At 41.4% G+C, this 15565-nt stretch overlaps 1 protein-coding gene and 1 long non-coding RNA gene across 11 annotated transcripts in view; one reads left to right on the forward strand and one right to left on the reverse strand.

Moving 5' to 3' along the window:
- Positions 1-15565, reverse strand: part of LOC107266345 (protein tincar) — a 70485-nt gene that overhangs the window by 35352 nt on the left and 19568 nt on the right. For 6 of the 10 annotated variants that reach the window (XM_015736736.2, XM_015736734.2, XM_015736735.2 and 3 more), the window contains one exon: positions 1954-1991. The gene's annotated coding sequence lies outside the window, so the exon portion shown is untranslated. Of the gene's footprint in view, positions 1-1741; positions 1881-1953; positions 1992-2937; positions 3131-15565 lie in introns of those variants that run through there. The other 4 variants (XM_025083534.1, XM_025083532.1, XM_025083533.1 and 1 more) reach the window with 3 other exon arrangements.
- Positions 3301-9663, forward strand: LOC112494142. Its single transcript, XR_003059303.1, has 5 exons — positions 3301-3836; positions 6419-6630; positions 6707-6995; positions 7102-7146; positions 7239-9663. It is a non-coding gene; the product is annotated as an uncharacterized LOC112494142 (long non-coding RNA).

Raw genomic sequence — 15565 nt, forward strand, 5'->3', positions numbered from 1 at the left:
GGGGGGGGGGGGGTTGTAATTTTTGTCGATAATTTATTTTTGTGCGCAAAACGACACGTGAGATTTTCTAGATTTTTGGAAAATGGAATCGTTCCATTTCAACGAGCCATATGGGTACTTGGGTGGCAGCCTAATGTTGGGGGTGCGAGACAAATGGCCGGAATCCTACAGAATGGCGGATTGGGGGATGAAGAAATAGAAAAGAATATAAAAGGAGCCCCATGGCTCCACGGGGAGCTAGATTAAAACTTTCATGAGAATTCTACGAGACTGTTCCATCTATCGATTATCGATTGAGATATCGAAAAAAGAACAAGAAAAAAACACCTAAATATTTCAAATAATTTACCAAAGAGCTAAACCCACTCATTTGCAACCCTTGCGTCTCTAGCTAATCAATTGTGAATTTTCCTTGAAGCAATCAAACTAAGGAAAATAAAAAATTTTAATTCAAACTTCATTAACGGCGCCAGGAAATTTGTACACGATTTTTCTCGTACTGACATCAACCGTATATACATATATATATTGTAGCGCAATTCTTTTCCTTGACCCGACACCGATAGCGAAACATACGAGAACGAACTATCTTCAAGAACCAACCTAAGTTACCTTCGGCCGTCCACCCGTCGTTCGTGAATCCGCAAGCCAGGCGGGCGCCAGCCAATTTTTTTTTCACCGGGAACTGACGAGCCGGTGTAAATTGGGAGTTGGGGTGGAACAGGCCCAACTCCACCAAGAACGAGAGCTCTGACGGAACCTATCGGACGAGACGGTAGCTTAACGGATCCTGTCGATTTTTGGGGTCGCGTAAAATCAGCAAACGCTGGTGCTGGTGCAGCTAATCCGTGGAGGCCGAGAACCGTATCCAAAGGACACTCTGGTGAAAACTGCACTAAAGCACAGCACTACACCTCCGGAACACTCACAGGAAATCATAGAATTGCCTGGACATCGCGAGAACAACGCGAGAACTATACGAATCGAGAACTTGCTATACCGTAGCGAAACACGGCAAGAAAAACTATCAACAGATAGCACGGGAGCGCGAGCCAGCTCGTGACACCTCGGTCGGTGCCCCGAGACAGACTGCTTTGACAATAGCCAAATACAAGAACTAATCATTCTGATTAGTCGAGAGCCTTATAACCGTTAACTCTTCTATCTCCTTCGAGTCGTCCCTTTAAATCAAATCGAGAGCGTTCGTTAACGAATCGGTACGTATCTTCTGGAGATCCTCCACGGCCGGTTCCCCAGGGCATCGGGCTACAGCTGGGTACCACATCCTTAACTCGGCCAGAAGATTCGTCTCCTGTCCTTAACCGTATCACTGTACTCTCCTGTGCCGGGCAACTCGCAACTCCCCACGGCAGATTCGAGCACCTCGACCTCAAGTAAACAATAACGAAATCTTACGAGAGCCTTGACATAACTATACGAATCAACCCGAGAGCGTAGCTTCTGAGCAGGGTGGCGATCCGAAGGGAACCAGAAATCGAGAACGTTATCTGTATCGGTAACCGGAGCCGCCTTGGGACCGTGATTCGAAAAATCACGTCACAATATATATATATATAAATCTGACTTCAGTTTGATATGGTAATTTCTCAAGGAGTTTGCGAGTCTTCGCATAAGGAATAACAAATTCGCGCAATCAAGGGAATCTCCATGTATCCAAGAATAAATAACGAGGGATTTGATCGCCATCGATTATTCCATAGAAAATATCAAATATACGAACCCCTTGATATGGAAATGTCAGGGCTCCAGATACTACCGCTACGAACACGAGGCACTTGATCTGACTAAGGGAAAAATAATGATTTCCTAATCGCCACCCATCAATAGAAATCCTGCCAGGAGTTATCAAAGAAAGAATCCTGCAGTAAAAGGATAAAAAATAATTTCCAAGGAATAATAGATATGAGAAGCATACAAAAAGTCGTTACTCACCAAAGTAGAAAAAATAACGTAGCGAGGATGATGAAAATCTGAAAAAAAAATTTCATCGTCAATATCGATTAACCCACGAGCAGACATAAAAATTGAATAAAAAACATAAATATTTCATATCGGTACAGTAAATACGTATTTATTTGCATGAATTGAGCTTATTTAAAGTCAACGTTCAAAAAAAAATTTTAATACCTGAAGTACAGACTCACGATAAAGTTCATTCGATCGAATTTTGAGATTTTATTATTCGATAAATAATTATGAGTGACATTTTTTTATTACGAGAATATTAATAATTGAAGCGTAAATAGGGGCGTTCGTGTTAGGGGATCAACTACGATAATATAATTAGTACAAATTGTACTGTTAGACTATTATTACATAAAAATAATAATAACTTTGGTTAATGAATTAATGGTCGATCGCCGATGCAACACTTATCCCCTTAAATGTACATAATGTATAACAGTCCTTTAGCCACTTAAGCCAGACATCGCGAAGTCGTCGTAGAATGCTTGGGGCGTGTTTCTATGATGGGTCAAAGGACACGAAGAGGGTGAGATAACAGGATCTGCCTTGAAACAGGCTAGGAGGCAAACCACGTAAATTTAGATTGGATCCCATCAGACACAATAGATTTTATAACCTAATAACGCATTGTCAAACACCATGGGACAAACTATTGTTTACGAATTCCCCATATAAACGTACACCCGATTCAAAAGCCGCTGTTCATTTTCACCGCGTTAAATATATTTCTACAACAGATTCGCTAAGAATCTTAGAGGCTTCTAAGGTTTCCGACAGATAAAGTTCAAGCAGCGTCAACAAACAATAAGTGGATTCTCCATGGATCTACACAGAAACGAGAAGCCATTTTGTTATTACATAAGTGATAAGAAAATTCAAACCCAGGAATTAAAGTTCATTAATTTCTATCGTACCTAATAACCCAGTATGAATTCAACGTTTTAAGGTTACCTTGCATTCAAATATTCGCGGGCTGTCAGTGTCAGCTGTATCGAAGCCGATATATACGTGTCAGGATATATATTGGGATGATATAGGATCTCAGATGAAATTCCTGCAGGACGTTTTCGTTAATTAGCGATCCCACCAGGCACAAACCGCAAGACTGCCCAACGTCCCGATTCCCATAGCGACTGTCCCGGAAATTTCCATTACCGTAAGTGGCGCCATCTACCGAGTCGCCACGGTACTACGTACCGAAGCTCGAGAGCGAACGTCACGAAACTGTTAAGAAAATTTGAAAGTTCATAACCGCCTAGTGACTCGACACAATTTACAAATGCACAGGCAAGTGCACACGTGCTCGGGCACGTGCAACACGGTAAACGCACGTCTGTCGTTGAACTTGTGCTATTTGCGTAGCGACGGAGCCTTAATCCACGTTTATTGCTCTATTTTCCTTTGGACTGTTTGGATTGGTTTCCCGTGCCACCGAAATAACCAAACTCAACGACAAACGTTAATTCTACGGTGAGAACCTCGATGGTCTCTCCCGTTTATTATTTTAAGACGTGGCAATAGGTACGCGCGACATAGGACAAGAGAAAGAAGAAAAAAAGTATGTAAAAATCTTTCGTGCCAACTCGACTATGTCTTACGGGATATCTACTGAGCTAATGGCCGATCGTGTTGATACTTTATTAATTTAACGTTCACGAAAATGGATCTTCTTGTGCGGTTGTGAATTATTTCTTATAAGATGGACTATTTATGGATCGGCTGCATCGGACTGTACGCGAGTGAATACTTTTGATTTAACGTGAACGGTCAGTGTTGTGTCTATGAAAAACTTTATTTGGACGTAACTATAGCAACCAGCCAGGACGTGGCGTACGATTAGAGCGCAGTAGGTAAGTCCTAGGAAATTGACTATAATAAGTGCGTGATATACTACGGAGTTCTGGTAAGTTTGCAATCTATTTTAAGCAAGTTCAACGTAACTCGTTCTGCTTTTTCTCTCTTTATGTGCACAGTACAGTTTACGTGATTATCGCAAGTCTATTTCTTGACGTATTTAACGTGGCGAAGTGGCAATACAAATTTTTATTTTTTAATTGACACATGTTATTCGACAAGACAAACAAGTAGATCAAATTAGTACTAAAATTTACTATAACGTCTACTTCGCATTGCGCAACATCGAAATCAGTACGACGCTGCTCGCTAGTGGCAAAAGGCGGTAAAATTTGAATAACTTTATAAGAGATCCCGAACAAAGCTGCTTAAACGTACCGAAAGTAACACATAACCTCACTTAATGTGAGATGGAAGCTTCGCGTGGGATTTTATGAAATATTAAAAAAAGAATGTAAGGTGAAGGGGGGGGGGGATAATCGCTATAGGAAGACGTGAGGGGTCTAGTAAAATTGAAAGCTAGGACTTGAGGTTGAATATTATAGGAGTTATTGGGGGGTGGCGGAGGGTGGAAGAGCGAAGGTACCGACCGAACATAAAATGCAAAATGGCAGCGCAAGGCACGCAGCAGTAAATGCGAGTAGCTATAGCCCCAAGCTTTATTTTCGCATTTAATGGCGGCGTTACGAGACCGTCGCGCGTTTACCTACGAGCTTTTAACGGGCGGGGGCGCCATTTTCCTGCTACTGAAATACCCAGAGAAAATTAAACGAAGAGTCGATATAATGTCCCTCTCATGGGAACGAATTTACGGGGGATGAAAATACCTTCGATTCTCTATGCCTATGTATAGACGTATTTCTTATACAAGGCGTGCAAGATATACAATCCATGCAAGAAGTTTTGTGACTCCAGTGTGAACGAAGCCTAAGGGGACACGTGATACAGCTAGGAACATCTCACAGGAAGGGTTGGCTGCTTAATTGTCGGGAATATGCGGCCAGGATCGCGTTAAACTACCCCTATTACGAAACCCCGTGAGAATGAAAGAGAAAGAGAGGGCGAAGGGGGGAGGTGGAAGTGGGTGACGGGGATACAGCAAAAGAGAATAGAGGATATCGCAAAGTTCAACCTAATGAAAATGGATGCGGGTGTTTCGAATTTTCGCGCCTAATCCAGACGCGATGGTTTTGTACTTAAGGGATGAACTATGCGTTTCCACGAGTATCTCGAATTTACCTCGTTAATAAGCTTACTGGATTTTACTGGTAATGTCTGCTGGACTTTAATGCTTATTGACCGGACGCTACCCTTAATTTAAAAAAAAGCACTGCATGAGAGAAAAAGGAAAAAGAATGAAAAAATGACTTCTGTACTAGGATTCGCTTGTGCGGTTTTTTTTCACCCTTTAAAGTTACGACCAAACGGAAAGTATAAAGTTTACAGTCAGCTGGCAAGGTACTCTCTCGTAACTTAACATTTACTCCGACCCGAGGACTACGGCTAAACCCTTGACTTTATTACTTGCGAAAAGGTTTCGTTAGTCTTTTTCTTTTTTTTCTTTTGCTTTTCACCCTACGACCCTTACCCTATTTCGTTTTTCGTCCTGCCACTCGGTATCCCAGATAAGCGCGGAGCTTTTCGGGGAGATTTTGTTATCCCTCGTAGCTGGTCGTTCGTTGTTTGGAAATCGACGAGAGGGATGAAAACGAAAAAAAAAAAAAATGGATCAGAGCTTTGGAGCGGTCCATTACGATAGTTAGAAAATTCGAGAAATTCAAAGTTAGAAAAATGTGGAAAAAAATTTTTTGTTGAAAAATTCACGATCACGACGGAGAAAGGGATTTTTTTTGCGAATTAAAAAAGGACGAAATCGTTATACCAATCTCGAGGATGACGTGACAGGAAATACGGGTAAACGTATCGCTGACTGGAGCGAAGGTAGTTAGGGGTTGGTATAGCCTAGGTCGAGGGGTGGTACCGGTTTTAGGGCGGTTTGAGGGCATTGCGGTCCAGAGCCCGACAACGTGAATCTCGTTAAGGGTGGATGGGTGGAAGGACGGCGCTGTTCGAAATTCATTCAAACTGCAAATGAAAGCACGTCGGTGCACTTCCGTGCGGCTATCTCGATTTGCTTAAATGGCGAACTGAATGGCCGAGCTGCACTGTACTTTTGAATAGTGCCCGGCAGTGCCCGGAGCAAGCACGAAGCCCGTAGCGCCGTAAAATTTCCCTGGTATTCACTTTGAGAATTTCCTATCCGAATAACTACAAAAGATGGAAGAATTCGCTGAAAGCACATCTAGCCGCATTCTCGAGCACTTACTATATACATGTCCACTTGAAAAATTCTCAATAAACCAAACAGTCCCGTACCACGGGTCAAATACGTCAAAATTTTTTTTCACGTTATTCCATTAAAAAAAAAAATTATACAAAAAATTTTTCCACATTTACCTAAAGCACAAGTATTTTTAAGATATTTCGGTATTCCGTAGAGTTTCCTAAAATCTAAGTAAAGTTTCACTATACCCATATACAGGGTGTACAGGTATTAATGGCTAGCATTTATTCGCAGGTACCTTTCAACGGCGACATTTCGCTTGGAGCCCCGATGCTGCCGTTATTTTCACTTGGACGAATGAAACTGACTCGACCGATGCGGAGTACAGATACAGGCAATAGGAAACGAGGAGGACGTACGGATAAGGGGTATCTGGTTAAGAGGAATGGACCCGGTGGATGCTGAGAGCGAAGAGAATCGTAAACGAAGTGAAATTAAAGACAAAGGTCTGTGTCGCCTCCTAGGGGATGCTTTTTGTATCTGAATGATCTTCTTTTACTTCCGGCTCCTTCTAACTTTTAGAATTCATCCCGAAGGACCCCAACCACGACAATGGCGTAGGACGTCCGTGAAGTACTCATTCTCGTTCTCACTGGTCTCCTCGTTCCACCCTCTGCGCACCCCATTTCCCACACCCTTCTCATTCAATCAATACCCGATGCCGCACACCGCTACTAAACTTCCAGGACCTTCCCAGCCAGCCAGGACGCCATCTCGAGGATCCAGTACTACCAGGATCCTCCGGGAGAGCGAACTTGAAGATCTTCCAATCACATAAAAAAATAAGGATTGAACTACAATTTATTGAAAAGTAAAAAATTTCTTTATCCTTCTTCAAGGATCCTTAGTAAATTATTCTTGTTTCGTTGATAATAACGGGTGTACTGTAAAAATTCACTGATACTATCAAATTACAGGACATACCGAAGCTACAGGATGTATTGACTAATAGGAACTTGAAGGTATCCTGGAAAAATCATTTCATGATCCTACGCCTATAAGCATGGCTAATGGGCAGACAAGGATAATCCAATAATAGCCTTGAATATTCTAGGAGACGTAAAGGAGGTCCTGTCCGTGATGCCCAGGGTGTGGGATCCAAATGGTTCCATTAGTGGGCAGGAGTCGCGTCTGTGTTCGCTGAAAGGTACATTGTCAAGCCACTGTACCAGGACACAGGATGTAATTACACGGGAGGCCTAATGTACAAAGGATTTCGGCGTACGTTTCCAGTCAGACAGGCAGGAGGGAAGGTACGCAAGGAACCAGACAGCCTGCCCGGCTGCCCGCCCAGGTCCTTGGGACGAATGTTGGATCAAGTGGGTTACGCGACGGTATCGCAAACGTTTACAGAGGCACGACGGGATACGTTATCTTGTCCATTAGCAACATCAGCAGGACACGTGACTCACTTCACTCCCAATTACCAGAGACAGTTCATTAGACCCGGGACTGTGTCAATCAAGAGCTGACAGTGGCGACCTCTGGTGGAAAGAGACAAAAATACAAATCCAAACTATCCAATAGTAAAAATACTGACAAACAGTCAAAACTTACCAACGTGAAGTTGGCGCTCTTCATATAGCCAACTTCAGCTCATTGGTCCTACCGACCAACTTCCACGGAAACGAACGAAACTCCGAAGCAGCTTCGCCCGTTAAAATTCACTTCCAATTAACAGCGGCTAAGCCGCGAAGAGTCGCCGACAGCGTCAAACAAGTGCAGTTCATAGGTGCAATTAAATTATGGGCAACCATCAAGCGTGGGTTCGTTAGGTCGTCCGGGTAATTTTTGTGGATACGCCCGAAAGGACAGGACGTTTTCAAACCCCCCGAAAAAAAACAACCCCTGCTCGAGGGATCTGCCTCTGATACATACCGACAACGTAGTATCACGTATGGACTATATATGTATATCAAAATCGACGTAACTCGTATCCCACTCAGATTCTGTACACGATTGCCAGAGAAAGCCCAGGAAGCGTTACGAATTCACGAGGGTCTCCAGAGTTTCATTGGAGGACTCTATCGGTAGGATAATCTACCCCGTGACTGGTACATGTGTTTTAGGGATGATTAGCCCTCGAGCAACTAAGCAAACAGGGATTATATCCAAAGGCAATATCGATAAGTACACATCCCCCGTTAAGACTGTATACATTATCATACACGCGTTATCAGCCGAGATTGTTTACCCCTTGTCAAATATTAATTAATTTTATTAATATAATAATATTTATTATCACAGCCCAGTGGCGACTTCCTATAAAAATAACGATTTCGTTAATGGAGTCTATCGGCTCCGATTGACCTAATCGTAATTAAAATCAAAATCTTAACGTCGTACCTTTATAACCCTGATTAGTGGTTATCACCGAGGCTCTTGTGAAACTCGAAATAATTATTACGTAACGTCGTATTACAGCCATGGCGCGTACATAAAACTGATAAAAATCGGCATTAAGGTACAGAGAGGTCGCTGCACTAGGGGTCGTTTTTATCGTCGGCAAATAGAGATAAGGGTCTTATCAGGCAGTGGGATTTTAATGCGGTTTCCTGACAGAGATGCATTTAAAGTGCATCGAGGACTCGAAGTCTGCATAAGGAAAATTAAGTAAACGGCTGGTATGTCAGTTAGGTAATTTAAAGAAAAAAAATGCAGTTTCTTATGCGATTCACGCTTACGAGCAGCGGTTCATTATGCAATTTTCAAAGCCTACAATGACGTCTAGACTGAGACGGTTTTAGGTAATTTCATCGAGAGCCTCGATCTGGGTGGATGGTTGGTACCCCTGAGAAGGGGTTGCAAGTGACAAAGGACAAGGGCTGTAATCGAAAACCGATAATGCAACGATGCATCAAACCGACCACCACCACCGGCACACACTTCCAATCCGGCCGAGTCGGATTATGCAACCAACCAAAGTGCATGCTTGCATAGCTAGATAGTAGATGAAATTCCGAATCAATGTTTCATAAATAAATTGCTCGTTACAAGGGTTTACATATACAGTATATATATTGTATATAATTTGAATGTAGTCATAACGTAAGCACACGCTAGATATGCACGTAGCCAATGGCACCGATTGCGTCATCGAATTGCACAGTAGCATCGCGGTTTGTATTGTTAATTGCCCGATACAATTGTTTACGGGCTAGAAATTATGCACCGATAACGATGCAATTTTCACTTGCATGTTTGGAAATCGGACGAATCACCGAATATATTCTGAATTTGTTTATCTAAAGTTTGCCTTTACTTCATTCGTTTGTCCGCTGCAGATTCGTATCCGTGACACGTGGGGTATCGATATTTAAAAAATCATACAACTTTTTTATCCCTCAAACGGAACCTCGATAAAACCGCAGTTTTTTTTTCGGGGAGCCCATTGTCATATCCAAATGCAATCCGACTGCAATATAACGGTGCAATCATTTGGTGCAGCGGTTCGAGGACACAATGGATACGAAAATAAAGAACGGACGCGTGGGCGTCTGGCGTCGGGACGCAAATGGACGGGGGGAGGGGGGAGGGGGTCACGAGCAAAAAAAATGCATTATCGAAACGTCACAATGACGGACGGATTAAAATTGATACTTCTCGTCAAAGGGGTATAAAAATAAAAAAAAAGTAAACGAAAAAAAAAAGTGCATCCATATAGGATTCCTTTAAATGCTAGTCGAAAATTAATTTTCCCTGCTCTTTGTCTCGCCTTTTTCCGTCGTACCCTGGTTGTTATATTTTATTTGAATTTCAAATTTTTTTTCTTTCCCCCACTCTCACGCTACTTCCGGTCAATCGCAGAGCCTCTACGATTCTGCCTCTGCAGTTCCTGCAGCCTGCAGGAACTTCCGGGAGACGAGGTAACAAGAAAAAATAAAAAACAGACAGACAATATAAAAAAAAAATTGAAAATCAATTCTTTCGTGTTCTCGTGACTTGCTTGAATTTTTCCTTGGGGTCAAAGGTTACAATGAGAAAAGGCCGGAAGCTAAAGGTTTTTAAGGGTCGCTCGTTACTTCCGAATTCCTTCTTATGCATCCTCTCCCTTTATCTACCCTCGGTGATTATCGGTTATCGATTTCACATCGACCTTAATGCCAGTCGTGTGCTCGAGTGAGTGTCGATTTTTGCCTGCAAGAAATTTTAGTTTGACGTTTTGAGAGCAAAAAAATTTTTTTCAATAATACGAGGACTCGTACCAGCAGATATGAGAGAAACGGAAATGAACACCACGTGTCTGGGTAAACAGAAACAGTATGCATTGTGTCTATATGAGTTCGGAAATTACTGAATGCGTGTATACCATATATATACATATATATATTCTAACGTATTTTCTGAATTAGACACCGATAACGAAAATCCAAAAACTAACCTACGTCACCTTCAGCCGTCCACCCTACGTCCATGCATCCGCACGTCAGACGTGATCACGAAAAATCGACTCACCATATATAAATATATACACATGTATATGTATGTATGTATACGTGAAATTGAACTTTGCTCAAACACGATTATGAATTTTTACCGAAATATGATCTGATAAGCACGTATTTATTTACATATTTTTCATCGTCGTATTTTCGACACTGTTCACGAGGCATATCTTTTTATTTTCATTTTTTCGTTTAAGGTGAAATTTAATTTCACAATGGTGGTGAATTGATGAAAAGTATTAAAATGAAAATACGTAGCGAATTTCATTAATGTATTCCGATCCGTATTATATTGCATTGCACGAAGAAAGGAATGAAAGAAAGAAAAAAATATGAAAATAAATATTTTCAATGAAACGTATATATAGATTCCGTGATATTGTCAGGGCAGTGTCAAGAGGCTACGGTCGCCCTGTGCTTCTCTGCGAGGGGCCACCTTCGTATTGCTTATAGAGTGGTAAGAGTCCCCTGAGCATGAACCTAAAGACGTAACTCGACTGCGCTGGAGTAAATAGAGAAAAATAAATGATAGGAGACGTCGGAAAGTAAATAGCAGACAGTAGGAAACGTAGACGTACGATATAGATATACAAAATGGTATTACAGTTTGCTGGGTACATACGTACGTATGTACTCTTGCTGTGTGTCTGATCCTGAGTTTCGAAGGGTAGGAAATGTTCGCTTGGAGCCCTTGACGAGGAACTTGAAACCACCCTTAGAACGAGCCCGGCCGAACTACCCCTCGCCGAGGAATACGTACAAAGTGTCGGCGCGCCTTTCGTTTCCGTTAGACGTGAAATTTCCTTGCTACCCAGCAGCCTGACCCTCATCGACAATTTTTAGCACGATATTCGAGATAAATTTCGATTTCATAATAAAAGACAAAAAAAAATTATAACAAGGAAAAAAATGAAAGTTAGTCCTGAAGAGAGAGATTTGGAAATGAAAAAAAGTCAAAAAAAGAAAGGATAGGCTGGTCAATTTACGGGGGATGGATTTTTCGTGAAATAGAGAAAATTGCAGGAAAATTGTATCGGTCGATAAAAATTTGCATGAAAATTGGAAAAGGCAAATTTCACCCCTCACTCCCCGCGTGCAGACAGCAGCGAAATTGTACCTATTATGGAATTCAAATTTTTTAAATGAAATTTTCAAAAAAATATTTCAGTCTCTAGAACGCTTAACGTCACACGTGATCATCGTGCGTGTACATCTGAGCGTGTACATCGAACGACCGATAAACTGGAATACCCGGAAGTGTAATTAAAACTGGGTGAAATAAAAAAGTGACAAGTGCACGGAAAAGCGGGTTTTTGGAAAAGGAAGCAGAGTAGGTATGCAGATTTGACGGGTTAGCAGTGGATATAGTCGGCAAGTTACTCGACGTAGGAAGGACACAGAGAAAACGACGCCTGGCCGACGCCAAGGATCAAAGGAAGTCCTGCAGGAGAGTGTGGACCTAGTACTGGAAGCTGCTGGGGCTGCCTGGGAATCGTTAAGGATCTTGGAGATGGGGGTTCAGGATACTTGCCTAGGCTGAACTCATGCCAAAGGACTTTCCAGGATGGTGAAAAGCGGAAAAGCAGGAAAATGAGGGAAAAGCTCGCCTCCTGAACAACCAAGGGTAAACGCCTTGCGTCTGGGCGTCCATCGATAACGCTCATTTTATTTTTTATTTTTTCTTCTCTTTCCATCTTATTTTCTTCCCACTTTGATCTTCCTTTATTTTTTTCTTTACTCTATCATCACCATTCATCCGTAATCCTGCACCTCTTAATCCTTGCTCCTTTAATCCAGCCAAGATACACAGTAACGGCGCTCCCTGCTATGTATATCTGTACATATGTCGTCAAGGATTGCATATATTATAGCACGTATATATATCATACGACAGGGTGAAATCGTTTTCCCGTGCATTTTCCTATAAATCAAGAGAAGTTTATCCAGCTTTAGTGCAAGAGTGAAAAGAAAAGAAAATTCAGGAAAAAATTAATAAAAAGAGAAAAAGTTAAAAAAAAACGTGGGAAGAGGGTACGAGAATCTTCTGTTTTAATTCGAAGTAAGATAATTGTAAAAAAAAGAAAAGAAAATAATACCAAAAAATAAGTACGAGAAGCGTTTGGCTTTCAGTTTTCATTGCTGGGTAGTTTTTTTCTTTTGTTTTCCAAGAAAATGGAAAACTGCCGATTGGGACGGGAAAATTGGAAAGTTTCAAAGCCATGAACTACCCACGAGTATAGATACAGGAGCGAAGAACGTAAAGCTGGGTGAAAGAAAAATTCAACATTTTCCATGAAATGGAAAAAGTTTTCAATGAGAAAACCAGCACTGTTACCAACTTGGTGACAATTCGTCCCAACGAAACTTTTCCTAGTCGCGTTTAACGCGTCGTGTCTATGGAAATTCTTGGTCGTCTTCAAGATACCACTCCCGTACACGAACCCGAGTTATTCCGACTTTTACCGAAGTCTCCCGAAGTAACCAGCGATCAACAATATACACAGACTCTCAACATAAGTAAAAAAAAAAAAGTTAATCCCAAATATAATTAGCAAGTTGAAGCATTACCATAATGAAATTTGTCGCTTTCATTTCGTTTATCCGAGGCAGGTTGGCACTTCTGAATTTGTCCAAATAAAATTATCCAGCGAGATAAAAGAGCCAGACAGAATCCTAATTGCGTCTCAGGGGTGAACGGATAGATTATTTTCGCGAAAAAGTATAAATTTCATTCAGCCTATTTTTCCTGCCATTGCAATTATTATCATTATAAAATCGTATCACAGTCTGTCAAATAAAATATACATCGAAGGGGCCAACTTGACACGAGTTCCCATATAAAAGAGTCCCCCAGGTCTTGCGTGTTACAGAAATACAAGTAGCCAGTTTGCGATTTCTGCGGTGACGAATTTGCCAATATTTTTATGAATTCGCAACACTTGCTTCTCAGGTTAAATTAGATTAGCCAAAATCGATTTCTAATGATTATTACAGTAGATGCCAAGAAATCCCGACAGACGGAAATCCGCTTGACATCGAAGGTCTGGCTTAAATACTTAACGCGAGTCTCTGGGCCGTGAAGCGTGAATCTCGCGAAATTCGTAGATTCGCACGTAAAAGGATGTGCTGCAAATTATTCGAGGGCGGATCCCTTTTAAATATTCAACGAGAGTCGACTGGGTTCTCTGTCGAAAATCGTTAATTACTCGGACGTGCATAATCGTGATGAAAAAAAAAAAATCCCTAAAAAAATCTAACCTACCCTTACAGGCTGAATTGTGCATTTCCCTTGCAAAGAAGGCATCTTCGTTCACCCTGATACGCGACAGCAGAATAAAAAAGTAGGAGATACTTTTGTAAAAAAAAAAAAAAAAAAAAAAAAAAAAAAAAAAAAAAAAAAAAAAAAAAAAAAAAAAAAAAAAAAAAAAAAAAAAAATCCATTTAATCGCCAAAAAAAGGATACTGATTTAGACAATTTTTTTCCCCTGTATTTTTGCACGGTGTTCAAAGTTCCCATGGAGGCGACACGAGCGAAAGGGTCGAATTGAAAAATTCGCATTCCCATGATACATCCTCAATGCAAATTTCACTGGGCATTAATAATGCATAAAAGCCCAAGTGCAATTTGCCGTTACACGCAACGGCAGCGCAGCGCATATAAAATTCACTGAATCTTACAGAGATAATAAGTCTCCTTATCGCGGGATCGTTTCCTGCCCGAAATATACGAAAATTTCGCACGGAATAATCGCGCGGGCCCGATTATTCGGCAAACTCGCCATTATTAACTAACCGGTCACGCGTTCGTGATCGCGAGGATGCATCGCCACATGTGCACATACGTGGATGCATATTTATGGCACCATCTCACGCGCGATACCTCAAAACAATCAAATTACGTGCGAAGTCAATGAATCGTCGTTAATTTAACAAATCCACCCCAAAAAAATCACAAATACACAACCTGATCAAACCTAACAGTAAAATACAAGAAATGCAAAAATCAGTGCCAATATTATCAAGTTGCCAAATTCAAAAGTAAATCTCTCCAAATAAAGCAAATTATAAAGATTAAGTGAAAATTTTGCATTATTGCAAAAACTCCCCCCCCATTAGAATCATTATACACGCAGTTTCAAAAATAGCATTCAAACACAATACGGCTTTGTTCTCCTTAATCTTATATCAAGTCAGATGACCTCGGACTATACCTCGCTACTTACTCCCCTATTTCCCCTCGCTACTTCCTCCCCTATGCCCCCTCGCTCCATTCCGCAAGGAATTCGAGTCCTAGCGGAGCGCGAAACGCGACGAAATTTAAGCCAGGCGTCTTTAATGTCCCTAGCCAGCTAATGGCCCTAGTCAAATTACGGTTTAAGCCACGTGCACAATGTGCCCCAGGTAAGCACGTAGACTTTCTATATATATATATATATACCCACTACCCCCGCGAGTAATCAAAATTCCCACGCGTACAGGATGCGCAGTCCAGAATTTTCGTGAGGCGCAACCTGAATCGTAGATTGCTCATGCATGACGTACGAATCGACTACATTTGAAGTATTAAAATTAAAATTAAATTTCCATTAATTAAGACGTAACATATAACGAAGAAAAATCAGAATTTCATAAATCAAAAATATTTTTACACTCTTGGTACCCTATTTTGCAAAGATATTTACCAAAGCTAATTTTTTCCCCCAAATCTCATCTTCCCACGTAACTCCTTTGAAATTGACACAGGGCTTGTAGACTGGGGGGGTTGTCAGTCCCTTTCATGGGGTTGAATATGGCCGCGTTGGCTTTGCGTTTATTATCTCTGTCCGCCAGCGGGAACCTTAATGCTCGTAAAACACACCGAACCCTGTTATTTCTGCTAAAGATAAACGCCCCGTGGTCGACCTATTTACCCAGGGTGAAGTCATTACGGGGGCGG

This window comes from Cephus cinctus, unplaced genomic scaffold (assembly GCF_000341935.2).
Source record: "Cephus cinctus unplaced genomic scaffold, Ccin1 Ccin1_scaffold0307, whole genome shotgun sequence".
Lineage (NCBI taxonomy): Eukaryota > Metazoa > Arthropoda > Insecta > Hymenoptera > Cephidae > Cephus > Cephus cinctus.